At 37.6% G+C, this 23,552-nt stretch overlaps 2 long non-coding RNA genes across 3 annotated transcripts in view; one reads left to right on the top strand and one right to left on the bottom strand.

Moving 5' to 3' along the window:
* The window catches only part of LOC123384785, a 162,511-nt gene that overhangs the window by 54,639 nt on the left and 84,320 nt on the right, over positions 1-23,552 (bottom strand). The window lies entirely within an intron of this gene.
* Positions 1-23,552, top strand: part of LOC109499383 — a 32,676-nt gene that overhangs the window by 6,889 nt on the left and 2,235 nt on the right. Inside the window, exon 2 of the long non-coding RNA XR_002156660.3 lies at positions 23,015-23,158. This is a non-coding gene — a long non-coding RNA (uncharacterized LOC109499383). The remainder of the gene's footprint in view (positions 1-23,014; positions 23,159-23,552) is intronic.

Raw genomic sequence — 23,552 nt, 5'->3', positions numbered from 1 at the left:
TCAGTTGATTTTTGACCAAGGAGTGAAAGCAATTTGACGGAGAAAGGACAGCCTGTGCAACAAGCACCGTTAGAATAACTGGACCCGTGGGCAAAACAAAAATCCCAACCTAAACCTCACACCATATACAAAAATCAACTCAAGAAAAATTATGGACTTAAATCTAAAGTGTAAAGCTCTGAACCAGTTAGTAAAAAAAAAAAAAAAAAAAAAAAAAGAGGAAAAACTTTAGGGTCAAGTCAAACAGTTCTTAGACTTGACACCAAAAGCCTGACAATTGGGGGTGAAAATTGACTATTTGGACTTCATCAAAACCAAAAACACTTATTTTGTGAATGATGATGGTAGGATAAAAACATGAGTAACAGACTGGAAGAAGATATTTGCAAACCACACATCTGGCAAAAGGACTAGAACATAGAATATAGAGACAGCTCTCCAAATTCAATAGTAAAAAAAAAAAAAATAGCAACTGGGCATAAGGCATGAAGAGACATTTCAGCAAAGAGGATAGTCAGATGGCAAATAATCACATGGAAAGATGTGCAACATCATTAGTCATCACGGAAATGCAAACTGCAAAGACAATGAGTTACTTCTCATTATTTCTGACTACCTATCGTAATGACTATAATTTAAAAAATAATAATGATAACTCCAAATGCTGCTAGAGATGCAGAAAAACTGGATCACATCCATCGTTGGTGAGAATATAAAATGCTACAGCCACTTTGGAAAGTAGCTCCGCAGTTTCTTATAGAAAGTAAATAGGCAGGTACGATACAAATCCTACTTTTGCACACTTGGGCATTTATGCCAGAGAAAACTTGTGTTCCCATAAAATCCTCTACACAAATGGTTCATAGCAGCTTTATTTGCAATAGGCACAGTCTGGAAACAAGCCAATGTGTCCTTCCCTGCATAAATTGTTAAAGAATCTGTGGCGCATCCTTACTTACCATGGAACACTACTCAACAGTAAAAAGGAGAGGACTGTTGATATATGTAACCATTTGCATGAATCTCAAGAAAATTATGGTGAGTGAAAAAAGCCAATCCCCAAAGTTACACAGTGTATGATTTCACTTATGTAACGTTATTGAAATGACAAGGATACAGAAATGATGAACAGGTCAGTAATTGCCAAGGTGTGTCGGAGGGAGGATGGGCTCCGAAAGGGCAGCATGTACGGTGTCTGAGGTGACAGACCTGTTCTGTTTCTTGACCGTGTCAATGGCAGGTGTCCTGGTTCTGATACTGTACTGCACTGTTAAAAGATTCCGCAGGGGGTAACTGACTAAAGAGTACATGTGATCTTTCCCAATTATTTCTTACAGATGCTTATGAATCTATAATAATGTCAAAATAAAAAGTTTATTTATAAAATATTCAACAGGAATACAAGGGAATTTTTAGAGAGATTCACACTCTACTTGGGCAGTTACTTACTTTTGTGGTCTAGGTGTCAGAGGTGAAGAGGCTATTACGAAGTATACACAACCTTGTAAAAATCATAATTCTTGAATGGGATGGGCAGGAAGTTTCAACTGTAGTAGCACTTGCTATTATTTCCTTTGGTGTTTTCAAGACTTAATATGGTTCTACTGACAAATATTTCAGAGCTTACAATTTGCCCAAATGCCATAGAGGAGGAATCTACACAGGAATATCTGACAAGATTTGGGCCAGTTAGACTCCTTCCTGTGAATTTGAATATTAGAACTAAGAGAGGAGAGGTAGCCTGGTGGTGGAACCTTTGGAAAGGAGGCTTGGAGATGATAGGAGCCCATGTGCTCCTATCTATGTGAGGAAGCCAGTCTGCAGTAAGAGAGAAAGAAACCAGCAGGCAGAAAGAAACAGAGACAAAAGTCAGAGCAAGAATCTTGGCAATGATTGACTTTCTTTACCACTTCTCTCTAGAAAAGGAAAAGACCTTGGCTCCCTCTCAGTGTGTTCTTGTGGATGTGTAGCCATTAATGGAACTATTAACGGTCACATAAATTCTTGAATTGTGCTAACTTGTCACTTCTTGTGACCTGAATTTTGGGGAAAGAAAAAAATATATATAACTTGTATGTATATGTATACATTTATATATATATTTTATACACATATGTCTATTTTATATATGTGTACATATATATGAATCAGGTCTCATATTAAAAACTACACTCATTTGTTTGCTCTTTCTAAACATAATTTCTGTAGCAAGTTGTTTCCTCACTTATGACATATGGTCTTATAAATATTACCCATGTCAACTTTGGAAGCTATTTCCCCCACATTTTATCTACTTAGAAGAAAATCTTATTTCTCAAACACTAAAGGTATCTTTACTGTCCTGCGTGAGAGATGGTATAAATCAACAAGCAAAACCCATTGCCTTTATTTAAGGATCAACTTTCTGTCAAAAGGATGTATTCAGAGTGAAATGAGCTGGGTAACAATACAATGGAAATCCTTTGTATTCATAATTGTTTCTCCCCTACTTGGGATACTTTCTACTCAGGTAGATAGCCATACCTAAGTTTCCTTTCCAAGCATGCTTCCACGGGTAGACTTTCTTTATACAAGCATACCTCGGAGGTACTATGGATTTGGTTCCAAATCACGGCGATAAAGCCAATATCGCAATAAAGTGAGTCACCCACATTTCTGGGTTCCCCAGTGCATCTACAATTTATGTTGATGCTATCCTGTGGTTTCTTAAGTGTGCAACAGAAAAAAAAATGTACGTACCTTAATTAAGAAATCTGTTACTGCTAAAAAATCCTAACCATCATCTGAGCTTTCAGGGAGATACAACCACCGACGGCAGATCGCCATAACAAATACAGTGATAATAATGAAAAACCTTGAAATACTGTGAGAGTTACCAAAATGTGGCAGAGAGACCCAAAATGGGCAAACGTCGGTGGCAAATGGTACCCAGAGACTTGCTTGAAGCCATGTTGCCACAAACCTTCAATTTTTAAAAAAAAATACAAAAAAAACACAAAAACCAAAAAAACAAACAACAACAACAAAACAGTATCTGTGAAGCACAATAAAGTGAAGCACGTTCAAATAAGGTATGTCTGTACTATCAGTTCTCCCCTATATGCTGTACACACATTCATGCCAACGTTTCTCCCTGTTGAGATGATCTAGAATTGAAAATTAAACCATGTACTTTTTTTTTTGTCATGAGATTCTTGGAGGCTCTTTTAGAATATTCCTCCTCTAGCTATCAGTTCTATCAAGGATATATTCAAGCAGCGTATTATCAGAGGAGGTACTCAATGTCTTGCAAGTGATTTCTCATCAGGATGTCTTCCCTGGATGTCACATCACAGTGATATATTACTAGAATGTCAGATACCCATAGCCAGCATTCTCAAGGTGGTCCAGAGACTGGTACATTTTAAAAAATCACCAACATGTTTTTCTCCAAATTTCAGGTTGATTTAGGAAGCAAAAAGATGCTTTGGATAGAGAAGTTTCAAAGACTTTCAGAGTCTTATTATCAGATCTACCAGTATACCAGAGGAATAACTGAGTAATGAATCAAATACATTTTTTACTAAGACTCTACCTTCATTATTATTTAGGAAGTTCAATTTCCTCTGAGATCTAATCTTTAAACGACTGTACGTTGGAGAAATTTCCCTAAACTGCCAATGCTTCTAAAGCTAAATGATGCCCATATTAATCTTTTATAAGTTGTTTTTTGACTAGGAAGGGAATATATACATAGTAATAAGTACATTAGAGTTAAAAGAAGTGGAAAAAATTTCTCTTTATACAAGAAATCAACATTAATATGTTGTTCTATTTCTTTCAACCTTTTGTCTCAGAATGTTTTTCACATCATGGTGCATATAAAATTTTTTATTGTGACTTTTTCACTTAATATTGCAATACTAGCACACACTTGGCTAGATAATTTTATAAACATTAGCTGTATAATCCCCCATATTAAGAATAAAACTGATTTTATATTACTGTTTACCTTCTAGTGGCCACATATGTTGTTTCCAATATTTTTAGAAATATAAATGTCTGTGGAATATTTTGGCATCTAGATTCTTTCTTTCTATATTTTAGATTATTTCCATTGTATAGGTGTTCAGAAGTATAATAATGTGTCAATGATCATGAATATTTTTAAGGCTCAGGATCAGCCTACCAAATTGCTTTCAATGTTGCCCAAAGAGCTGAAAGGGAGGGTAGTTAATTTCAGTATAATGAGGGTACAATGTTATGCAGTGGGCGTAACTAGCTAGGATAACATGATGGAGCAACTGAACTAAGGTTTCCTACCAGTATTTTAGAGTCATCACAAAGGACTTCTCTCTTCTATCATTCAATTTCACTTAATTTCTGAAATTCCAGTATAAACATAAAAATTAAATACTACTATTAGATATACAGCTTCAGTACAAATCCTATGTAATATAACTTTCACCACTGTAGCATTTCTCAAGAGTGTTTCTATAGCACTATTCCTATGCCACCCATCTGTCATCATCTGAGCCAATGAGCCATTTCTGCTAATCACCATGAGCTCATACCTTGACTGCAGCAATACCATTCAACAAGATCAAGTGGGAGAGAAGAGAGTTGGTCCTCCGGGCAAAGTTAAAGGCTTTGCACAAGTTTGGAGGTGAATCTAGTGAGGGAATATTTATCATTTCATTAAATGGATCCTGAGAGTAAAGCTGAAGCTGCTGAAAAGAACACTTTTAAATTTTATATATATCTATCATTGATTCTCTTACAGTTAGCTCACTAATGTCATACATTTTCTGGTGATAACTCAAAATTTCCTAAAGATAATTCACCAAGATGTCATAATGATTACAGGTCTTTGGAATAAGGGTGAAAGATCGTGTTTTTGAAGAACTGAACTGTACTGTAATTTTTCTTTATCAAGTCTGACTACTCTTCTTCTCCTTGTTTTGATGTTGTCAAATTGAAAATCACTGTTTGATTAGATACAAATATTTAATTCATTAGTATTAGTATATGCTATCTACAGAAGGCTTTGACTAGAGTGCACATATTTTTAACATTTATATATCACTCTTGGATGACTATGATTTTACAGCCACTGTCTTATTTTTAAATAACTCTATATTTTTAAAATTCTATGTCTAGGAAGAGGGATGCTCATGGAGGTGATATACATTGCCCAAATTCATTTATTTAGGATGAGTAGATTTGGTCTAGCAAACTCATGTCTTACTGATTTCAGTAGGTGCTGTTTTCAATATACTATACTGACAACAGTTTCCTAACTTTCCACAACTGGTCTCACGAAGTCTAATAACTTGACATTTGCAAAAGTAGAAGAGTTCACAAAAATGAATCAGTGAAATGTGAGCCTACAGAAAAAAAAGCATAGACTGATGTGAAGACTTTGAAGAATATCATATTGGTTTTTTACAGTTTGCATCTTTTCAGTTTGATTATAGTGCCTGTGGGTTCTGATTGCTTGGTGTCTCTTATTTTTCTTGGTAATATTTTGAGTCTCTAAAAAAGATACTCCAGTGGTAGTTAGGAACCCGGAAAAAGGATATGCAAAAGGTAACTTCTGATTTAATCAGAATAATAAAATATGTATTGTTTTATTTTTTCCTGAACTTTTTTCTCTACCAACCAATACAAAAACGGATGCTAAAGATCAAAAAGACAATGTGACACGTAGTGTCCCCTGTTACAGTATGACCTGAACAACAGAATTATCTCCCTTTTGATCCTCCACTTTGATTTATATCCCTGATGTTTTATTTATGTGCATTCGACAGAAAGTCAGTTATTTTTCTCAGATTTTGTTGTATTGACCTCTCTCTGCCTGACACAAATTGCCATCCTCATCAATAACTTCATCGGCAAACCCACAGCTCATCGAGCACAGGTACTGAACCCCTCTCCGGGGCAAAGTACATATTGCCAATTACCGATCAGTACCTGTGGATTCATGAGGACCGATACATCTCCAGAGCTGTCAGTCCATGAGCTTTCATGAACATTAAATATATTCCATTAAAGAGGAAAAAGGAGGGGCAGGAGAAGAAGAAAGTCTAAAATGGTCGGTTATCCAACGTGTCCATTTATCCACAGACAATGAAAACATATACTCAATTTGCCATTTCTTTACTGTAGTCCTATACTCAAGCAAGTTCAGAAAAAACTCCGTGGGCAAAGAATGCATGCCAGGTTGCGTAAGTCATGACTTCAGATACAAGCGTTATTACTTCTGCAAACAAGAATGTCCCTTACTGTTCACACCAATGTCACTTAGCATTCTGTTACTTTTTGATACCTTATTTGTGACTTTATTATAGCCACTGGGCAGCTACACATCATTTTATTTCCGAACAGTAACAGAATCATGTCGGTTACTTAAGAATAAGATATTGGTGGCTTTAATGAGCTAATAATCATGTAATAAAGACTCAGTAATATTTTATTTCATGGCTCTGTGAAACTGTTCCCCTGCATCCAATGATATGATATGCTGTGTTGTAAAGTTGAACTAACACCACAGTGTATTAATAGATCTTTAAAAACAACACTTTATGAGATTTTCTTGATTTTGTTTTATAAGAATCTCCTGTTGATTTCCTAAAAGTTCCTGAGAGGATTGAACTTTAGACTAATTTAAAAATTTGCATCATGCTTTCTTGGTTGCTGGTTCCTAGATTAGTGCAGAAATTGTTTTACTGTTCTTCAAGCACTAATCACAAAAGAGGAATGTCTTCAAGGGAAAAGAAAACAGCTATTTAAATTGAGGCACTTTATTAAATTACTCTGTAAAATTTACTGTTACAGTGGAAATATCTAAAGAATAAAGCTACCTAAACAAAGAGTATTCTTTCCTTACAAAAGTCCTTGTTGGAAACTTGTCACACAAGAATATTTTTTCCACCTTTCCCCTTTTTTTCTAAATAGCATTTAAATGTTTAACTATCAAATCACTTCATTTTTAGGTGTGCTTTGGTAATAATTGCTGGAATATAAATGGTGTAGATTTATTTTTCAACTTGAGAGCATTTTTATGGATTTCTGAATCCTTAAATGCTATGAAGAGAGAGCAGAATCATGTGTTGGAAAATGCTGGTGGTAGTAGGCAACCATTCTAGGTAAGGGAGAAAAGGAACTCAAGACTTAATGGCTGAGAGTTTGATGACATCAGTGAATTAAAAAAAAGTTAATTCATAAATTGAAATAGTTAAAAACAGAATGGAAAAAATAGATATATATTTTATATAATATACAAGTATATATTTATATATTAGTTATTACATATCTATGTATTATATTTATATTTTTATAATGTATAAATATATATTTATAATTATATATGTATATCTCTCTGCTTGGGGCAAAATGAAAGGGTGGAGGTGGTCAGAGCCAAGAAATTCCCACTGACTTCTGAGACTAAAGTGAGAAAATGGCTTTTCATCAAACTGATACAAGACGATGGGGTGGAAGAAAGTTCCAGACAGAGGGAAAACCAAGTGTAGAGGACCCAGTGTAAGAAATAGCTGGGTTCATTGGAAGAACACAAAAAAATTCAGTCTGGGTCACTGCTGGGATACACTAGTGTGTAGATTGCAGGGAAAAGAGATACATTTAGAAAGTTGGGCTGGACCTCCATGTTGGAATTTATACATCACCAATAGGGTTTGAGTTTTATTCTTAGAGTGGCAAGAAAGCCATTTTAGGGTTCTATAATCTGATTGCAAGAAATTTTTTCTGTTTTCTGTGTGGTAAGTGAACAGAGCTGGGCAACAATTGGGTAGAGGGACAGTGCAGAGACCTTTCTGGAAGTCTCCCGGAGAGATGGTGGTGGCTTAGAGTAGGGGATTCGCAAGGCATGCGAAGATGAGTGGACGCGTTTGGGAGGTATTTTGAAAGCAGAGCCAAATGATGATTAAGAGAACGAGCATAATAACGGACGAATCCCACGCTGATAGTCTTCTTTTCTCAAAGGCCAAACTCTTTCCTCTACCAGAATTAGAGACCACCCTCTCCTGCAGTTAGAATCATCCTAAAGGTGCAACCAATTCTTTTCTTAGTCAAGTGGAATGTCAAACACCTCAGGCTTGTAGGTACTGTTAATACTTTCTACCCTGCTCTGATCATCACTGAGCATGTCTCTTGTCAACTGGACTTTCTTGGTCAGACTCTCAAGAATACAAACATGGTCCAGAAAAACACACAAAAAACCCAAACTCTTAAATACAGAAAACAAACTGGTGGTTGTCAGAGGGGAGGTAGGTGGGGATGAAATAAGTGAAGGGAATTAAGAGGTATAAACTTCCAGTGATTAAAACAAAAACAAAAACAAAAAAACCATTATGTCTTACCCCTTTCTGGAGTGCTCAGCTATAGCCTGTAATGTGGAACAAATTCATAAAAACTACAGTCAGAAGAAACCCTAAAGAATATTTAGTCTAATCCCTCAGATGACAGATGAAGGCCTTAAAAGTTCTGAATTTTAAGGTGACTTGTGCAGAGTCATACAGCCATGGCCAGGACTAGAACTTAGCTTCTTTTTCCAAGAGAGAATATTCTCACTTTGGGCAAACTTTAGCAGTGAAACCTATGCCTAAATTCCTAGCTATAGTGAAATTCCTTTAAAGTAATATCAGGGCTTGTAGCCAGTGGAAATCTGCATGGTCCAGGAAAACAGCACACTATGTTTCTGAGTCATAATTGGAAAATGGTGAACTTGCTTTCCCATAAGGGAACAGAAAAGGGACTCCTCTATGTAGATCAAAAACTAAATAATGTAATATTTAATATTACCCAAACATGAATGATCCATTGGGGTCTACTTACGCTAAATGTACATTTCTAGATGTGGTATTTCAGGATAAAAAAATACTCATTTTCACTTTTGATACATATTGACAAATTATCTTCTAGAAAGGTTTTATATTCTCATGAGCCATATATGACAAAACCAGGTCTGTATATATTTGATTCCTGCTCTCAGTTTGGCAGGAAGGAAAAAGAAAGCTCTAAATGAAAGCCAGTCACAGTCGTGAGTTGTGGAATCAACAAACCTCCTTTTTTTTTTTTACATTTTTTTTTCAACCAAGAATTTTGTGGCCACAACTTTGTAAAGGGAATGAATGGATCGCAGACCTGCTGTACAATGTATCTATTTTCCAAAAGCCAATTTATGATTCTCAGTCATTTCAGAGTTTCAAGTCGAGATAGTGGAGGCAAATGGACAGCTGGTTCCTGGCTCAGCCCCCTTTCCTGCCCAGCCCTGTTTCAGCTCACACGGAAAGAGCTTTGTGCACACCCACATAACACTCTGGCCTACATTTTCCAGACTCCATTCAAGTCTCTCCCTCAGCAGCTTCTCCTGGGCCACTTGTGACCCAACCGCACATACGAGTGTCTTGGGATATCCTGAGGGCACACGCACAGGGAAGAGGCTCTCACAAGATGCTTGGTAAGGCAGGTTGAATGCTTGTTGCTTAGATCAGGGTCCAGGAAAGGAGGGCCTTTGCTTCCATGTGCGCGTGCCCCTTGCATCCGTGGACTGGCTCCCTCACTCCATGAAGAAGGCTCAGCTGGAGAAGGGCCAGGGTGCTATCTTCAACATGTGGAGCCTAGGTCAGGGGCCTCTCTTGCCTGGATCTAAGCCTGGTAATGTTTACCCCAGTTGTGGGAAAAAGCACAGATTATAAAGGATTAGGAAATTAGAGTTGGGAGGCAGTTTCTGTTTTTATTTTGTTTTGCTTTATTTTTTTATTTTATGTTTTTAAAAATTGAAGTAGAGTTGACATGTTACATGCATTTCAGATGTGTAGCATGGTGGTTCTACAACCTCATATGTTATACTCTGCTCACCGTCTCTCACCATACAATGCTATTATAATTCCATTGATTATATTCTTTATGCTCTACCTTTTGTCCCTATGACTTACTCATTCTGTAACCGGAAGCCTGTATCTCCCAGTCGCCTTCACCCATTTTGCCCCTCCCCCACCCCCTGCTCCTTAGGTTCTGCTTTTAGGTTGAGTTTTTGAGGTAAACCATTTGAGAAGATAAAGTTGGAATAAAACCTTAATAAAAGAGGGAGAGTTAACTATAAGTTTTCTGGAGAAGAGTATGCTAGGCAAGTACAAAGGTCCTGAGGTAGGACCATGCCTCGCGTATCTGATGAACAGCAAGAGGTCGGTGTACAATGGAGCGGAGTAAGTGAAAGGAACGAGATGAGCTCAGAGAGATGTCGAGCATGAGGGTGAGGGACGGTCTTACAGGGACTTATATGGCACTGTGAGGTCATTTCTTTCACTTAATGAAACGGATAGCCTTTTGTAGGTCACAAGCGTAAGATGATTCACCTCACGTTTTCAACGATCACTCTGGTGGCTGTGTTGACAGCAGATTCTTGAGCAGTGGAAGAGTCAGGGACACTAGTGAGTGGGCTATTACAGTTATTCAGGGGAAAAAAATGGTGGTAGGCTGTAGACTAGATGAGAAAGAGTTGGATTTTCGATATATGTTAGGGTAGAGTCAGCTAGATCTATTCCTTGAGGTTGCAGGTGAAGAGACGTCTCCTATGTGATATTAAAGTGGTGTGGATTTTAACAGCTGGATATCTGATTGTGACGTGTAGGACAGACATCCAGGCTGGAGGTATACATTTGGGTGCTGTGGGCTTGAAGATGGTATTTAAAGTTGTAAGACAACCTAAGTTCGCCAAGTGTTAGCATGAATGAACTAGGAAAAGATCGACTGAGCTGTGGGATCCTCAGGGAGCAGAGGAGTGATCAGCAAAAAGGCTGGGGAGAGAGAGTTTGGAAGGAAACTAAGCGGGGATGGTGGCTGCAAGCCAAGTGAAGAAAGTCTATGAAGGAAGAGAGTGTGATCAATGGGGTCGAACATTATAATGTTCAAGGTAAGGTAAAAACTGAACCAATGGGCCATTAGATTTAGCAAATCAGGCATCATTGTTGGACTTCTCAAAAGCCATTTCACAGAGTTTCATTTGAACAAAAGCCTAAATGGAGTACATTTAAGTTAGAAGGGGTGGAGTAGAATTGGAGAATTACATACAGACAATTACTCAACAAGTTAAAATATATGCAAAAATCCACACACAAAAAAAAGGTATTTAAAAACTCCAACTCTCTACTTAAAAATAATCATGGTTATTTTAATACATTTTCCTTGTGTGTGTATATTATTAAAGGAGTCAATACCATAAACATCCCCTGAGTCATTAATTATTCTATAAAAGCAAGACTTTAATTACTATAAAGCTATAGTCCATGCCACTATACTAGTATTAATTTAATCCTTTAATATTCAGTTGTTTTCTTATTAGTTATAAATGACACTGATATGATAAATGCCATCATATGTAAAGCATGGTAAACATCTCTGACTGTATTTCATTAGAATAAATCCATAGACATAGAATTACAAGGTCAAGAGGTGTGAACATTACTTCTTTTGATATATTCTCCTAATTTTCTTTCTTGAAAGGCAGAACCAATTTATACCCTTTTCATTAAAATACAGGAGGGTACTTTCTATCACTTTTTCGACAAGTGGAGTGTTCATAATTTGAAAACAATGTTATGTTGATAGTAGGAAACTTTTAGTTCATTGGTGTAGTTTGATTTTATTTTGATATCTAATAAATGTGAATATGTTAATAAATTTGATTATCTTAATATCTTGTTTATTGCCTTTTTACTTTTTTTCTTCTTGTTTTATCTAAATAAGACAAGTTATAGTTAACTTTTCCACGTTGAGATAGTCGCTCTATTCTTATTTTTTCTATTATTTATATTTTTAATTAATCATTAGACATTTATCATGCAAATATACTGCAACTTGAAATCAGGTGTTTATTTTCTTATATTTCAGTTATGGTTTCATTTTATAGGAATTAAATCTAATTTATCTGTATTTTACATTGTGAATTCACATAGGGTCATAGTCTTTTCTTCCCCCCAAGAAACAAATACCTCAACAGCATTTGTTGAATAATTTCTCTTCTGAACATCGTTGAAATGTCACTTTCATGTTAACCTACAATATTTTATGGAATAAAATATATCCCTAGACTTCCTGTTTTGTTTACAGGAACTCTTCATTCTCACACCAATGTCCCAGTCTTTAATTCTTTCTTTACAAAATGTGTTGAAATCTGGTTGTACCATTCCACAAATGGCTTGGGTATTTCTCACATATGTATTCCTCTGGATAAATTTAGAACAATTTTGTCTTATGTTAGTCTGAAATATGGTTGTAGTTTATACTGGAAGTGCAGTCTATCTCTGCATCAATTTAAGTGTTCTTTAAAAAAAAAGTTTTAATTTAATTTAATTTATTTCATTTTTATTTTTTGTGATTCATCTAAATCAGAATTCTGTTTTATTTATTTATTTATTTTAATATGAAATTCATTGTCAAATTGGTTTCCATACAACACCCAGTGCTCATCCCAACAGGTGCCCTCTTCAATACCCATCACCCCCCTCTCCTCCCTCCCATCAACCCTCAGTTTGTTCTCAGTTTTTAAGAGTCTCTTATGTTTTGGCTCCCTCCCTCTCTAACCTTTTTTTCCCCCCCTTCCCCTCCCCCATTGTCTTCTGTTAAGTTTCTCAGGATCCACATAAGAGTGAAAACATTTGGTATCTGTCTTTCTCTGTATGACTTATTTCAGGTAGCATAACACTCTTCAGTTCCATCCACATTACTACAAAAGGCCATATTTCATTCTTTCCCATTGCCACGTAGTATTCCATTGTGTATATAAACCACAATTTCTTTATCCATTTATCAGTTGATGGACATTTAGGCTCTTTCCATAATTTGGCTATTGTTGAAAGTGCTGCTATAAACACTGGGGTACAAGTGGCCCTATTCATCAGCACTCTTGTATCCCATGGGTAAATTCCTAGCAGTGCTATTGCTGGGTCATAGGGTGGATCTATTTTTAATTTTTTGAGGAACCTCCACACTGTTTTCCAGAGTGGCTGCACCAGTTTGCATTCCCACCAACAGTGCAAGAGGGTTCCCATTTCTCCACATCCTCTCCAGCATCTATAGTCTCCTGATTTGTTCATTTTAGCCACTCTGACTGGCGTGAGGTGGTATCTGAGTGTGGGTTTGATCTATATTTCCCTGATGAGGAGTGATGTTGACCATCTTGTCATGTACCTGTTGGCCATCTGGATGTCTATTCATGTTTTCTGCCCATTTCTTCACTGGATTATTTGTTTTCCGGGTGTGGAGTTTGGTGAGCTCTTTATAGATTTTGGATATTAGCCCTTTGAGCAGTATGTCATTTGCAAATATCTTTTCCCATTCCGTTAGTTTTTCCCATGGCCTTTTAGTTTTGTTGATTGTTTCCTTTGCAGTGCACAAGCTTTTTATCTTCATGAGGTCCCAATAGTTCATTTTTGCTTTCAATTCCCTTGCCTTTGGGGATGTGTCAAGTAAGAAATTGCTGCGGCTGAGGTCAAAGAGGTTTTTTCCTGCTTTCTCCTCTACGGTTTTGATGGTTTCCTGTCTCACATTCAGGTCCTGTATCCATTTTGAGTTTATTTTTGTGAATGGTGTAAGAAAGTGGTCTAAGGTGGTCTAGTTTCAACCTTCTGCATGTTGCTGTCCAGTTTTCCAGCACCATTTGTTAAAGAGACTGTCTTTTTCCATTGGATATTCTTTCCTGCTTTGTCAAAGATTACTTGGCCATACATTTGTGGGTCTAATCCTGGGGTTTCTATTCTATTCCATTGGTCTATGTGTCTGTTTTTGTGCCAATACTATGCGGCCTTGATGATTACAGCTTTGTAATAGAGGCTAAAGTCTGGGATCATGATGCCTCCCACTTTGGTCTTCTTCAAAATTACTTAGGCTATTCGGGGTCTTTCGTGGTTCCATACAAATTTTAGGATTGCTTGTTCTAGCTTTGAGAAGAATGCTGGTGCAATTTTGGGATTTCATTAAATGTGTACATTGCTTCGGGCAGTATTAAGATTTTAACAATATTTATTCTTCGTTTCCATGAGCATGGAATGTTTTTCCATTTCTTATATATCTTCTTCAATTTCCTTCATAAGCTTTCTATAGTTTTCAGCATACAGATCTTTTACATCTTTGGTTAGATTTATTCCTAGGTATTTTATGCTTCTTGGTGCAATTGTGAATGGGATCAGTTTCTTTATTTGTCTTTCTGTTGCTTCCTTATTAGTGTATAAGAATGCAACTGATTTCTGTACATTGATTTTGTATCCTGCGACTTTGCTGAATTCATATATCAGTTCTAGCAGACTTTTGGTAGAGTCTATTGGGTGTTCCATGTATAATACCATGACATCTGCAAAAAGTGAAAGCTTGACTTCATCTTTGCCAATTTTGATGCCTTTGATTTCCTTTCGTTGTCTGATTGCTGATGCTAGCACTTCCAACACCATGTTAAACAACAGCGGTGAGAGTGGACATCCCTGTCATCTCCCTGATCTCAGGGGGAAAGCTCTCAGTTTTTCCCCGTTGAGGATGATGTTAGCTGTGGGCTTTTCATAAATGGCTTTTATCATGTTTAAGTATGTTCCTTCTATCCCTACTTTCTCGAGGGTTTTTATTAAGAAAGGATGCTGAATTTTGTCAAATGCTTTTCCTGCATCGATTGACAGGATCATATGGTTCTTATCTTTTCTTTTATTAATGTGATGTATCACATTGATTGATTTGCGAATGTTGAACCAGCCCTGCATCCCAGGAATGAATCCCACTTGATCATGGTGAATAATTCTTTTTATATGCTGTTGAATTCGATTTGCTAGTATCTTATTGAGAATTTTTGCATCCATATTCATCAGGGATATTGGCCTGTAGTTCTCTTTTTTTTTACTGGGTCTCTGTCTGGTTTAGGAATCAAAGTGATGCTGGCTTCATAGAATGAGTCTGGAAGTTTTCCTTCCCTTTCTATTTTTTGGAACCACTTGAGAAAGATAGGTATTATCTCTGCTTTAAATGTCTGGTAGAATTCCCCAGGGAAGCCATCCGGACTCTTATTTGTTGGGAGATTTTTGATAACTGATTCAATTTCTTTGCTGGTTATGGTTCTGTTCAAGTTTTCTATTTCTTCCTGTTTGAGTATTGGAAGTGTGTGGATGCTTAGGAATTTGTCCATTTCTACCAGGTTGTCCAGTTTGTTGGCATATTTTTTCATAGTATTACCTGATAATTGCTTGTATTTCTGAGAGACTGGTTGTAATAATTCCATTTTCATTCATGATTTTATCTATTTGGGTCATCTCCCTTTTCTTTTTGAGAAGCCTGGCTAGAGGTTTATCAATTTTTTTTTTCCAGAAAACCAGCTCTTGGTTTCATTGATCTGCTCTACAGTTTTTTTAGATTCCATATTGTTTATTTATGCTCTGACCTTTATTATTTCCCTTCTTCTGCTGGGTTTGGGGTGTCTTTGCTGTTCTGCTTCTAGTTCCTTTAGGTGTGCTGTTAGATTTTGTATTTGGGATTATTCTTGTTCCTTGAGATAGGCCTGGATTGCAATGTAGTTTCCTCTCAGGACTGCCTTCGCTGCATCCCAAAGCATTTGGATTGTTGTATTTTCATTTTCATTTGTTTCCATGTATTTTTAAATTTCTTCTCTAATTGTCTGTTTAACCCATTCATTCTTTAGTAGGGTGTTCTTTAACCTCCATGCTTTTGGAGGTTTTCCAGACTTTTTCCTGTGGTTGATTTCAAGCTTCATATCATTGTGGTCTGAAAGTGTGCATGGTATGATCTCAATTCTTTTATACTTATGAAGGGCTGTTTTGCGACCCAGTATGTGATCTATCTTGGAGAATGTTCCATGTGCACTTGAGAAGAATGTATATTCTGTTGCTTTGGGATGCAGAGTTCTAAATATATCTGTCAAGTCCATTTGATCCAATGTATCATTCAGGGCCCTTGTGTCTTTATTGATCCTGTGTCTAGATGATCTATCCATTGCAGTAAGTGGAGTATTAAAGTCCCCTGCGATTACCACATTCTTACCAATAAGGTTGCTTATGTTTGTGATTAATTGTTTTATATATTTGAGGGCTCCCATATTTGGCGCATAGACATTTTTAATTGTCAGCTATTCCTGATGGATAGATCCTGTAATTATTATATAATTCCCTTCTTCATCTCTTGTTATAGCCTTTAATGTAAAGTCTAGTTTGTCTGATATAAGTATGGCTACTCCAGCTTTCTTTTGACTTCCAGTAGCATGAAAGATAGTTCTCCATCCCCTCACTTTCAATCTGAAGGTGTCCTCAGGTCTAAAATGAGTCTCTTGTAGACAGAAGATAGATGGGTCTTGTTTTTTATTCATTCTGATACTCTATGTCTTTTGGTTGGAGCATTTAGTCCATTTATATTCAGGGTTATTATTGAAAGATATGGGTTTAGAGTCATTGTGATGTCTGTAGGTTTCATGCTTGTAGTGATGTCTCTGGTATTTTGTGGTCCTTGCAACATTTCACTCACAGAATCCCCCTTAGGATCTCTTGTAGGGCTGATTTAGTGGTGATGAATTCCTTCAGTTTTTGTTTGTTTGGGAAGACCTTTATCTCTCCTTCTATTCTGAATGACAGACTTACTGGATAAAGGATTCTCGGCTGCATATTTTTTTCTGTTCATCACATTGAAGATTTCCTGCCATTCCTTTCTGGCCTGCTAAGTTTCAGTAGCTAGATCCGTCACTAGTCTTATTGGTCTCCCTTTATATGTTAGGGTGTGTTTATCCCTAGCTGCTTTCAGAATTTTCTCTTTATCCTTATATTTTGCCATTTTCACTATGATATGTTGTGCAGAAGATCGATTCAATTACGTCTGAAGGGAGTTCTCTGTGCCTCTTGGATTTCAATGCCTGTTTCCTTCCCCAGATGAGGGAAGTTCTCAGCTATGATTTGTTCAAATACACCTTCAGCCCCTTTCTCTCTCTCTTCCTCTTCTGGAATTCCTATGATACGGATATTATTCTGTTTGATTGCATCACTTAGTTCTCTAATTCTCCCCTCATACTCCTGGATTTTTTAATCTCTCTTTTTCTCAGCTTCCTCTTTTTCCATAATTTTATCTTCTAATTCACCTATTCTCTCCTCTGCCTCTTCAATCTGAGCTGTGGTCACCTCCATTTTATTTTCACCTCATTTATAGCATTTTTTAGCTTCTCATGACTATTTTTTAGTCCCTTGGTCTCTGTAGCAATAGATTCTCTGCTGTTCTCTATGCTTTTTTCAAGTCCAGTGATTAATTTTATGACTATTATTGTAAATTCTTGTTCTGTTATATTGCTTAAATCATTTTTGATCCATTTGTTAGCTGTCACTACTTCCTGGACTTTCTTTTGAGGAGAATTCTTCCATTTCATCATTTTGGATAGTCCCTGGGTGGCGCAGAACTGCAGGGCCCTTCCCCTGTGCTGTCCGGAGTAACTTGTGTTGGTGGGCAGGGCCGCAATCAGACACGATGTCTGTCCCCAGCCCACCACTGGGGCCAGAGTCAGACTGGTGTGTACCTTATCTTCCCCTCTCCCAGGGGCAGAACTCACTGTGGAGTGGTGTGGCCCTTGTCTGGGCTACTTGCACACTGCCAGGCTTGTGGTGCTGCTTTGATGGGATCTGGTGCATTAGCCGGGGGGATCTGCAAGGTGCACAGGGGGTGGGAGGGGCAGGCTTAGCTCACTTTGCCATAGGTTGTCCCCTGTAGGAGGGGCCCTGCAGCACCAAGAGGGAGGCAGACCCATCGGAGGGATGGATCCACAGAAGCACAGCATTGGGCATTTGCACGGTGCAAGCAAGGTCAGTGACGGGAACTGGTTCCCTTTGGGATTTCGGCTGGGGGATGGGAGAGGGAGATGGTGCTGCCCAGTGCCTTTGTTCCCCACCAAGCTGAGCTCTGTCTTCCAGGGTTCAACACCTCTCCCTCCTGGTGACCTCTCACCTTCCCGCTCTCTGAGCGGAGCTGTTGACTTATAACATTCGTGATGTTAAGTCCTGCTGGCTGACGGAACTCGCGGAGTCCAGCCCCTCCATGTTTGCAAGCCGGACTCAGGGTCTCTGCCTTGCCAGGCGGTCTGCCCTTCCACAGCTCCAGCTCCCTCCCTCCCGTCCGTGTAGCATGCACCGCCTCTCTGCCCTTCCTAACCTCTTCCGTTGGCCTCTTGTCCATGGTTGGCTTTGGAGAGTCCTGTTCTGCTAGTCTTCTGGCAGTTTTCTGGGTTAGGCAGATATGGGTGGAATCTAAGTGACCAGCGGGACGAGGCGAGCCTAGCATCCTCGTATGCCACCATCTTCTTATGACTTTATTTATTTATTTTAAAAAGTTTATGGGGCGCCTGGGTGGCGCAGTGGGTTAAGCGTCCGACTTCAGCCAGGTCACGATCTCGCGGTCCGTGAGTTCGAGCCCCACGTCGGGCTCTGGGCTGATGGCTCAGAGCCTGAAGCCTGTTTCCGATTCTGTGTCTCCCTCTCTCTCTGCCCCTCCCCCGTTCATGCTCTGTCTCTCTCTGTCCCAAAAATAAAAACAAAAACAAAAACAAAACAAAACAAAACAAAAGTTTTATGGTGACAGACCCAAAGCAGTAAATGTGATACAGCACATTAATAGGATGAAAAGTAAAAATCATATAATCATCTCAATAGCTGCAGAAAAAGCACTGCACAAAATTCAACATCCCATTTTTGATAAAAACTCTCTAGAGGTTGGGTATAGAAGGAACATGTCTCAACGTGATAAAGGCCACATATGACAAGCCCAAAGCTAATATCATACTTAACAGTGAAAGGTTGAGAGTTTTTCCTCTAATATCAAGGACAAGACAAGGGTATCCACTGTCAGCTGTTTTTCAACATAGTCCTCAAAGTCTTAACCAGGGCAATCAGGCAAGAAAAAAGAAATAAGGTTGCAGGATACAATGTCAATATACAAAAACCAGTTTCATTTCTTTACACTAAAACACATGATCCAAAAAAGAAAGAAAATAATACCATTTATAAAAGCATCAAAAACAATAAAATACTTATGAATAAATTTAACCATGCAGGTGAAAGATCTCTGCATTGAAAACTATAAGACTTTTATACAAGTAATATAAAAGTAATATAAAAGACACAAATAAATGGAAAGATATCCTGTGTTCATAGATTAGAATTAATATTATTAAAATGTTCATACTACCCAAAACTATATATAGATTCAATGCAATCCCTGTCAAGATTCCAAGGGCATTTTTTACCAAAGTAGAAAAAATTAATTCTAAAAATTGTATGGAACCACAAAAGATCTCTAAGAATCAAAACAACCCTAAGGAAAAAAAAGAACAAAGTGGACACATCACACTTCTTGATTTCAAACTATATTATGAAACTATAGTAATCAAAACAGCATGATACTGGCATAAATACACACACACAGACACACACACACACACACACACACACACACACACACACACACAAATGGAACAGAATCAAAAGCCCAGAAATAAACCCTTGCATATATAGTCAACTAGTATTTGAGAAGGGAACTAAGAATATTCAAAGGGAAAAGATAGTGTTTTCAATATAGATGGTGCTGGGAAACTGGATATTGACATGCAAAAGAATGAAAGTGGGCCACTATCTTAAACCACTTATAAAAATTAACTAGAAATGAATTAAAGACTTAAATGTATGACATGAAACCAAAACACCACTAGAGGAAAATATAGGGAAAAGGCTCCTTGACATTGATTTTGGCAATGATTTTATGGATATGGTACCTAAAACATAAGCAACAAAAGTAAAAGTAAACAAATGGGACTTTGCCAAACTAAAAAGTTTCTGCACAGAAAAAAAAAGCAAAATGAAAAGGCAACTTACAGAGTCGGAGAAAATATTTGCAAACTATATATCTAATAAAGGGTTAATATCTAAAATGTATAAGGAACTCATACAACTCAAAAGCAAAACAAAATAAAACAGAAAAACTCATAATAATCCAATTAAAAATGGTCAAAGAACCCGAATACACATTTTGCCAAAGAAGGTATTCCAATCTCCAACAAGTCTGTGAAAAGGTGCAAATGTCATTAATCATCAAGAAAATGTGCATTAAAACCATAACAAGGTGTCACCTCACAACTGTTAGAATGGCTGTCATCAAGAAGATAAGAGATAACATGTGTGGGGAAGATTGTGGAGAAAAAGGAACCCTGGTGCACTGTTGGTAGGAATGTAAATTGGTGTAGCCACTGTGGAAAACAGTATGGAGGCTCCTCAAAAAGTTAAAAGTAGAACTGCCATATGATCCATCAATTGGACTTTTGAGTACATATCTGAACGAAATTCAATTACTATCTTGAAAATATAACCACACCCCTGTGTTCACTGGAGTATTGTTTACAATGGCCAAGACATGGAAACAACCTGGGTCCACTGACAGATGAATGGATAACGAAAATGTGGTATATAGAGAGAGAATGAACTATTACTCAGCCATAAAAAATCCTGCCATTTGTGACAACATGGATGAAACTTGGGGGCATTTTGCTAAATGAAATAAGTAGACAGAGAAAGACAAATACTATATGATCTCACATATATGTAGAATCTAGAAGAAACAAACTCATAGAAACAGAGAACAAATTGGTGGTTGTCAGGGGTTAGCATGAACTTCCCTTATGTCTGGGGCCTTCAGCTATTCTAGACTGGGATACTAGTATACGTTTATACTTTAATGATCTGTTAAAATCTTATTGATTCTCCTTACTCACGAATATGATGGTTAGTTCTTTTCCTCAGGATCTACCACAGATGATACAGTTCATATGCTTAAAAAGGCTTATCTCTCTTTGCAATTCAGGTTATGAGTTTCCTTGTGACCTCATCTCCCTGATGGGCCCATAGAAACTTATGATTTTCATTTTATATGGTTCTCTTTTATAGTTGATTGGGAGTGGGTTTCCTGTGTGGGTTTCTACATACTAAATGTAAGTAAAAAATCCAGGTAAGAGTTAAACTCTTACCTTCATCTGTTGGACTCTGTTTATGGTACCACAGTTAAATTTGTTCTGCTTATAAATAATGATTCATAGCACAGATAGCTTCCATGAATTCTTCTGCTTTTGCTCATGCCCTTAGCACTGTAAGGATGAAGACACTTGTCTCCAAAGGTACTGTGCATCTCTGCTCATCCACTCTGAACTTGACTGTATTGAATAAGTGAAATGAAATAAACACGGGGGAGGATACAACATGTGGCCAGTTGGGGAAAGATCACGACTTTGTCCCCACTGACCAGTCACTGTGGTGTATGGAATGGCTGTTGAGGTCTTACAAACATTTTACGTGCATCTCTAGCTTAATTGTCTAGCATTCCTGCCTATAAATGCCATACAGTAGCCGAAGTGAAATACCCACCATTTCCCACACATACCTGAATTTATATGCAAATGTTGATTTCCCTTCTGTAATGCCTTTTCCAATCTGCAAAGGTCCTCAGTTAATCTAAACTTCAAAGAATGGGGTCTGGAGCTAAGGGCTGCAAGAAGGGACAAACTAGTAGATGCTTAGCAAATTCCTTTTCTTAACCCACAGACTTTAGCCTTAGGACCAAAGCCTGGTGTGTGAACCAGGCTTTGAGTGGTTTCCCAGGACTTCTTTGTGGTTCAATGTCAGTATGTGTGCAGTAAATGAACCATATGCCCACTTCCTCTGTAACACTTTGAAGAAAGTTCATTGGAATGATGGAAATGTGTAGTGCTCCCTAGTCATTCATGAAGTTCAAAATCTAAATAGAGCCACTGGTAAGATTTGTATCTTTCAAACCAGACATCCAACTTTCCATTATTACAAGGAAATGGAAACAGAATTTGTGTTCCCTTTTGCTTGGCATCCTTCAATCTGCAAGGAGTGATGACCAAAGAATTGCTGAGAGGGTGAGCCAAGAGGGAGCTGGTGACATTGTGAAGTATGGCGATGTCATTTGTTTTCTCAGATCATATTTGAGACTTTTTGATTTTAGGGGAGTAAATTTTCTTCCTGCGGACAATAAAGGTAATTATTGTGTCTTGAAGAAACTGCTTAAAGATCAAATTTGGTTTCCTTACTCTGCAAATGAAGGATTTATTCTATGGATTAAACACATTCAAAGGTAACGTTCAGTAGTTCTTGGCTACATTATGCATTATACTTCCTCACACAGTGTTTTCCGGGTTGAATATAACGGGAGAAAAAGGCACGGAGTAAATGTGGCTTTTGATTTTATTCTTCTCTGCTTCCTTTTGTTCGGAGTTATTCACTTACATGAAATTGTGTGCCGAGTGCAGAAAGCATTGTTGCTGCCCTAATCTTTCATTGTAGCCTAAAAAACAATTTGACTATACAGAGTCCTAGAAACAATTACCCATAAGTATTTCCATAAAAATTTCAGTTATTTCTTTGTGAGTTTCCTGTCACAAATGAAAACTGGATGGACAGGGGAAATATGTGAAATCTTCAAAGCTATACTGAGGAATGGGATTGTTTCTACTTGCTTGTACAAGGAAATATCAAAATAACCAAGTTAGCATATTCAGTAATATAGTGGCTTCTTAAGGAATTAGAATTAAAAAGTCATTAACAATAGGCAGTACATTCTAAAGAAAGTGACCTGACCATTTTGGGCCCATAGTCTTTGTATTCCTACCTCCTCATAAGTAGCCCAGTTAGACAGCAAAGACAAAATGGAGATGAGCAATGCTTTTTTTCAACAGAGGTTGGTTCAATTCATTCATTCTTCTTATTCCACAGAAAAATGAAAGATAGAAAGGGAAATCCTTTTAGATGGAAGAAAGAGAGTAGAGTGTGTGTTGGGGCAGGGGAAGTGTGTATATCTATTCATCAGTGCTGGAGTGTTTCCTGTTTGGCCCCCTTCAAATTTGCTGGAATCAAAACCTATCTAAATACTTTAACTAGGTGAGGAGATTCCTGGAGTGATTCACCAACTACTTTTTTTTTTTTTTCTCCAGATTCCACATACCTCCAGGCTCATAAATATTCAAAGTGCTCAGACTACTTCTAAAGTATATATATTTAGTCAAGAGAACAACAGCTTCAGTGCTGCCCAGAAAAGCTATGCTCCATGCTTGTGCCTCATTCACAATGGCTTCCTGGTAAGTTCACTGTGACAAAATTCTTCCTCACTGCTTTTGTCCACAGGACTCAGGTCTTTTTGGTGTTTATGTTACTACAAGCATGCTTTCAGCTTTCTGTCACTGTCCAAATTCCTGAAGTCCCTATATCACCATCACCACCCCAACAGCGTATCTACCAAGAGTTCTTTCTGGTTCTGCTCCAGTCCGCTACTCATTTATTCCTCAGGATAAAGAAATCTTCTTTTAAAAATATTCTCCAGGAAGCCCCTGGAATCCAGATAGTCCTGCCCAGGAGCTGCAATGGAGTCAGTCTTCATCAGACTAATTTCAAAGTTACCAACTTCTGGGTTTTTCAGTTTACTTTCCAGAAGGAAGTAAATTTGGTTCCTAAAACCTTGCTTAGGTATGCATT

The sequence above is a fragment of the Felis catus genome, chromosome B1 (genome assembly GCF_018350175.1).
Source record: "Felis catus isolate Fca126 chromosome B1, F.catus_Fca126_mat1.0, whole genome shotgun sequence".
Classification (NCBI taxonomy): domain Eukaryota; kingdom Metazoa; phylum Chordata; class Mammalia; order Carnivora; family Felidae; genus Felis; species Felis catus.
The sequence above is the reverse complement of the archived record's forward strand: the minus strand, read 5'-3'. Positions and strand labels throughout refer to the sequence as shown.